This window comes from Peromyscus maniculatus, chromosome 12 (genome assembly GCF_049852395.1).
Source record: "Peromyscus maniculatus bairdii isolate BWxNUB_F1_BW_parent chromosome 12, HU_Pman_BW_mat_3.1, whole genome shotgun sequence".
NCBI lineage: Eukaryota > Metazoa > Chordata > Mammalia > Rodentia > Cricetidae > Peromyscus > Peromyscus maniculatus.
The window spans coordinates 84,960,530-84,966,674 of record NC_134863.1 but is presented as its reverse complement, the minus strand read 5'-3'; positions in this window follow the sequence as shown (position 1 = coordinate 84,966,674).

Genomic DNA, 6,145 nt, shown 5'->3' with positions numbered 1-6,145 from the left:
TTTCTCCCTCCCTCCCTCTTTCTTTCCCCCCCCTCTCTCATGTGTGTATATGAAGCAGAGTGCATGGGTGTGTGCATGGGTGCACCCATGTGTGCTCACACAGGTGGAAGCCAGCAGCCGACTTGGAGTGTCGTTCCTCAGAACACCATCTGCCTTTAAAAGATTTTTTCCCTTCATTTTTACCTGGAACTTGATGACTCGGCTGCCTGACCACTGAGCCCCAGGGACCTGTCCACCTGTCTCCACTTCCCCAGCACTGGAATCACAAAGGCACCACCATGCCCAGCTTCCTCATATGGGTTCCGGGGTTTGAACTCAGATCTTTACACTTGCAAAGGAAGCACTTTCCTGACTGAGTCATCTCCCCAGCCCCTAGACTATTTTTGTTTATTTGTTTTGTTTAATCATAATTTTTGTCTTTGCTCTTCACCAAAGGAAGCAGCATTTGGAACAAATGTCAAGATGCCTGCATCTGTATGTTTCTCTCACAGGAGGGTCCTGATGCTGGGCTGGTGAGCCTGCCACTCCCTTGCTCACCCCTGCCTGCGTCTCTTTCTGTACTGATGGTTGTCCACTGGGGCAGCGGAGCCCCTGACTTCTCTCCATGAGCTCTCAAGGGAGGATCATCAACACATATCAGTTACTTTCCATTGCTACAAGAAAATGCCCGAGGTAAACAATCCAAGGTGGAAAGGTTCATCTGTGCCCACAGTTTCGGAGGTTTCTAACCATGGTTGCTTGGCTCTGATGTTGCAGAGTGATGTGTAAACCTAATTAATCTTATCAATAAAAACTAGGAGTCAGATATCGGGGTAAAAGCTGAAAGATCAGAGAAGCAGGGGAACAGCCAGTCACTTCCTCTCCAGATCCTCCAACCAAAAGGGCTGAGATCCTGTCTCTGACCCACCTTATCACTTCCTGTCTCCTATCTGTACAGACCTCCTGGCCTCTATGGTTAACTAGTGGCTAGCTCCGCCCTCTGACATCAAGCAAGCTTTATTTGTCAGAACAATGTCACCCAGCAGCAGGTCTGTGGAGAGTTGTGCGTCTGACAGCGAGTGGGGAACAGAGGAGGCACCTCACTGCTAGTGAGCAGGAAGGAGACAGAAAGCTGGGGTGAAATAATCCTGCAAAGGTGCATGTCTGTGCATGTTCATGTGTGTGGAGGGAGTGGTTAAGGTCTATGTGCATGTGTGTACATGTATATATGTGTATGTGCATATGTATGTATATGTATGTATGTGACTGTGTATGAGTGTGTATGTGTGTGTATATGTATGTGTGTATGTATGTTTATCTGTGTATGTGTATGTATAAGTGTACACATGTCTGCATGTTTATATGTGTATGAGGGAGTAGATATGTGTGGTGTGTGCGTGCGTGCGTGCGTGCGTGCGTGCGCGCGCACGCATGCGCACATGCTAGAAGTCAGCTTCAGATGTTGCTTTGCAGGGTGCTGTCTGCCTTGCTTTCCTGCGACAGGGTCTCCCTAGATGATTGGACTAGGCTGGCTGATCAGCCGTGAAATGACCATGGGATCCACTCCTGCTTCCTGATGACAAAAATAAAAGTGTGTGGTACAACACCTGTCTGTTTTACAGGCTCTGGGTATTAAACTCTGGTCTTCATATGCACACGGGAATACTTACTGAGCTATCTCACTCCTCATTCATCTCCTTTTCCTCACACTCAGGAAACTGATAGGAAAGCCCAGGTCTCTCTCCATCAGCATTGATGACAAGTTCAGACCTCACACATGCCTGCCCCAGTGCTATGACCATCCTCCACCCACGGTCAGTGCAGCACGTCACCTTCCGTTACTCACCTGACAGTTTTCCGTCATCTGAGAGTCCACCTTACACTCCTGTGGGAACCTCGTCATGGAGTGGGAAACTCTTCCTGGCTTTCCTGGTAGAGTTTCTACCAAACTGTGGGTGAAAGTTTATCCCGCCTCTCTAAATGAGTGTGCGGACAGGACATGTCCTCTCTGCCCCTTGCCCTGCATCGTCTTGACTCTGGGCCAGCCATTGTCTTATGATACGGGGTAACAAGCATGGTGATAAGGAAGACTGAGTGGACAGGGAGGAGCGGTCAGATCCACAGTGAGACCCTCTGTGGTGGTCTGAGGAAGAACGGCCCATAAGCTTATATGTTTGAGTGCTTGGTCCTGAACTGGTGAACTGTTTAGGAAGGAGTCGGAGGTGTGTCACTGGAGGTGGGCTTTGAGGTTTCAAAAACTTACCCTAGACCCAGTCTTTGGTTCTCTCTACCTCCATGTGGGTCAGGGGTAAGCTTTCGGCTACTGCTACAGCACCATGCCTGCATGCCTGCCTACCAACCACCAGGCTCCCTGCCATGATGGCTATGAATTTACCCTCTGAAACTGTTAGGCAAGCCTCCAATGAAATGTTTTGCTCTGTAAGTTTCCTTGGCCTGTGGTGTCTCTTCACAGCAATAGAACAGTAACTAAGATACTCTCCTGCTGTGGGATAATGCTCTTGTACCCTGTAAAGATTTGTCACTCAAATTGGTTTAATAAAACGTTGATTGGCCAGTAGCCAGGCAGGAAGTATAGGTGGGATAAGCAGACAAGGAGAATTCTGGGAAGAAGAAGGGTGGAGTCAGGAGTCTCCAGCCAGATGCAGAGGAAGCAAGATGTGAAGGCAGAACTGAGAAAAGGTACCAAGCCACGTGGCTAAACATAAATAAGAATTATGGGTTAATTTAAGTGTAAGCGCTACTGGCCAAGCATTTATAGGTATTATTAAGCCTCAGAGTCAATTATTTAAGAAGCGGCTCCTGGGTATTTGGGAACAGGCAGGCCGGAGAGAAACTTCCGCCTGCATGCTACCCCCAAACCACCTGCTTGTGTGCATCTCCAGTCTTTATCAACCTTATTTCATTCAGCCACTGGAAGCCAGAGATAGCCTCAAATGTAAAGTTCACGGCTGGAATACAATCCACTACCTCCTCACTGGAAATACCTCAGTATTTTTCCTGGGGTGTGAACTGGTCATAAAGCATGTCCCGCCCCTGAGCACAGGCTTTAGTGGGGATCCCACCGTGAAGGCAATCACCGAATAGTTCCAGTGCTGAATTCATTTTGGGATAGATAAGGCTGCTCAAACTAACAGAACATTCTTGTTTTTGTAACTGGATGTGTTCTAAAAACAAGCAAATTATTCAGCTTTCTGTCACCTGTAACAATGAACTCATAAAGGAAAAGTGCTTCAGTGTGGCTCACAGCTTCGGAACTTCCACACTAACCATTGGTTTGGGCTCAGAGGGGGGTGGAAGGTGGACATGGCTATGAGGTGGTCAGGGTGGGGGCAGGATGCTCTCATCTGGATGTTGAATGTCATCCAGGGATCCACATGTTAAAGGCAAGATCACACTTCCCAGTAGCGAGATGTGGGGAAACTTAAGAGGCGGAGCCTAGAGGGACAGTCTGAGTAAGGGCATGCCCTTGAATGGGATAATTGGTTCTGGCTTCTTCTGTGTCTTGCTGTTTCCTGGCTGATAAGGCAGGTGAGGGCTCCTGTCTTGATGTGGTCTGAGCAGGAGAAAGTGATCTAGCAGCTTACCCAACTTGCCTGGCAGGTGTTGCAGGCAGGTGTGTGGCTTAGCCACATGTCACAGAACACCGCTTTGTGTTTGCTCCATTCTTGGGCTTGTTTGACTTAATTTTAGGTAGCTTTTAAAACCAAGGGAAAGAATGGTAAAAAAGAAAGAATCACTCAGTATTTGGCTTCCCCACGAAGAGGAAAATCTGTTACTATAAAGACACACATTTTGAGCAGCTCAGATAGGCCTGAAGGAGCTCCCCGATGATGCCAGTGGGAGCTCTCTCGTACTGGCTCTCACTAACCCTAGGAAAAGACAATGTTGAAGAAGCTGAGGTAACTTCAGAGCATCACGGTCAAAGCAGGAATCCCAGAGAAACTGTCCTTAAGGACTTAGTGGGGACCTTTGGCCTCAGCTCAGGCCCAGCCATGATATCAATTAATTACATTGTTGCATTTCCCTAGAAAGAAGTGTTTTTGGAGTGTTTTTCTCTGATTGGCCAGGAGCCCTGGGCTACAACAACTAATTATTATACAGATGTTTATTCAAGGCATAAGCAAGGAAGGTTCTCTCTCTCTCTCTCTCTCTCTCTCTCTCTCTCTCTCTCTCTCTCTCTCTCTCTCTCTCTCTCTCTCTTAAAAATTCTGTCTGATCTAAATTGTAGAGATGTTTCTTGTTATTATACCATAAACAATGCAAGGTAATTACTGTTTGTACATCATTAGTGTTGTACTGAGTATTATCTGTAATTCAGGAATGATTATGTATATAGAAGGATGTCTGCAGGTTATACACAACCATTGTGTTGCTTCATATAGACCTGAGTGTATTGGTCCACATGGGTATCCTGATACTCCAAAGGCACCAAGGGTCCCCTGTGTCAAGTTTGATCTCCATACAATTAATGCAGCAGTCCTAAACAGGAAGTGTTTTGAGAAGAATAATAAAATGTATTTTTTTAACCTAAGTTGGCTTGGTGATCAAATAAATACCATGAATGTTCCTGCAAAGGAAAAAAAATTACATGGAAACTCAAACAAGAATGCTTAATATGAGTTTAGTTTTTTGGTAACTTCGTTATTATGATGCTTAGTGAACCCCACTGATTGGAAGATGCAAAAGTTGATTGGCAGGAGCATCAAAAGGTTTGTGGTTTCTCCAAAACTCCCCGACTCAAAGAGAGGAGGGGAACAGAGGAACGCACTGGCCGATGTTGGTGCTCCAGGAGAGACCTGAGTCAGAAGGGAGAATCCCAGAGTTAAATGAGAAGACACAGCTTGGTGAGTCGGCTATTGGTAAAGGACATGCATCACCTTCTTCCAGGAAGAGCTCCAGCAATCCAAAGCAGAACCATAAAACCATGATCCAAAGTAATGGGCAATAATCTCAGTTTGTAACACACATCCTCTGAGCTCAACATTGCTCCCCAGTGAGTGGGAAATCCAGCTGTCACAGACTGTTAAGTTATAATGTTAAGATAGCTGCATATCTCACAGCGAAGAACTTCCCCTCTTCAACAAAATGCACAGAATGCTCTTTCTGTCACTCAGGGGCACCTACCTTTGTGTGTGTCGAGGTGTGGAGCGGGGGGCAGGCTCTGCATTCTACCTCCGCACCTCCTCTGGCCAGCGGGCATGACAGCAGCATGGTTGAGCATGCCTCCGAAGTCCCCTAGGAGCCTCTTGCCTCACTCAGTGCCTCTCCCATTCAGAGAGACTGTCATCATTGTACCCTCATGTAAATATTTTCAATTTGTTTCTCTCCTCTTCTGCGGATGAAATCCTACATTTTCCATCTTGCAGTTCTGCCTCACTCATGTGGACCTTGTTCTAAAGTCCCAGGTGATTTTAGCTCTGCGTGAGGAAGAATGAGGGCCCTAGCCACAGAGCTATCTATTTCGAAAAAAAAAAAATTCTGACTTTTCCACACTGGTCCATATTTTGTCCCTCTAGAACCTCTGGGGCTGAGGAGTGCTGAGGGAGAGAAGGTGAGAAAAGCCCTGGAGCGTGCATGAATGCATCTGTGCTCACAAGACTGTGTAACTGTGTTTGTGAGCGCGTGTGAGTGTGCAGCTGTATTGGTTGTTGCAGTTGGACAATATGACCAAGTGTGACCTCAGGAAGAATTTATTTTGGCTTATGGTTCTGGAGAACTGGCAGTCCCTGACGAGAGTGCAGGTACAGCAGCAGGCAGTAAGGCAGGATGCAGAAGCCTCACTCTCAAACCATGAGCAGGAAAGAGAGTGGACTGGATGTAGGTGAAACTTTGTAACCTCAAAGCCTGCCCTGGGTGATGTACTTCCTCAAGCAAGGTGGCACCACCTAAACCTTCCCAAACAGCACCACCAACTAAGGGACCAAGTGTTCAGTTGTCTGAGACTGTGGGAGACAATTCTCATTAAAACTACTACAGTTCAGATGTGTGTGTGTGTGTGTGTGTGTGTGTGTGTGTGTGTGTGTGTGTGTGTATGTGAGCTTATAGATCTGAATGCATTTGAACATGTGTGTGTGTGTACATGTGTATGTGTTCACTTATGTGCACACAGGCTTAGTGTATCTCTGCTGCTCTATGTATAATGTAA